This window comes from Eschrichtius robustus, chromosome 20 (genome assembly GCF_028021215.1).
Source record: "Eschrichtius robustus isolate mEscRob2 chromosome 20, mEscRob2.pri, whole genome shotgun sequence".
NCBI lineage: Eukaryota > Metazoa > Chordata > Mammalia > Artiodactyla > Eschrichtiidae > Eschrichtius > Eschrichtius robustus.
In genome coordinates this window covers 62,126,683-62,126,984 of record NC_090843.1, presented here as the reverse complement: position 1 = coordinate 62,126,984, position 302 = coordinate 62,126,683, and positions in this window count along the sequence as shown.

Here is a 302-nt window from a genome sequence, read left to right as displayed (position 1 = left end):
CCATTGACAACTATTTGTACATGTATTTAAAGGTAACTAACTTTCAACCCCCCGGGCTTCATTACAAATTGGGTACTGAACTGCCCTGCCAGCAAGCGAGCAAAGCTGTTAACATCAAAAGTTTGCAAATCCCCCTGTTGGAGGAGGGTTATCTTACACTTTTGGTTGGGAAAAATAACTAAACATTTAAGTTTCTCATTGTACACCTGTACATGGGTTTGGATTGAATGGCTCAAATTAAACAAATATAGATTTCATATATACAAATATTATATCCTGTATAGGTATGTCTATTTTAAAAG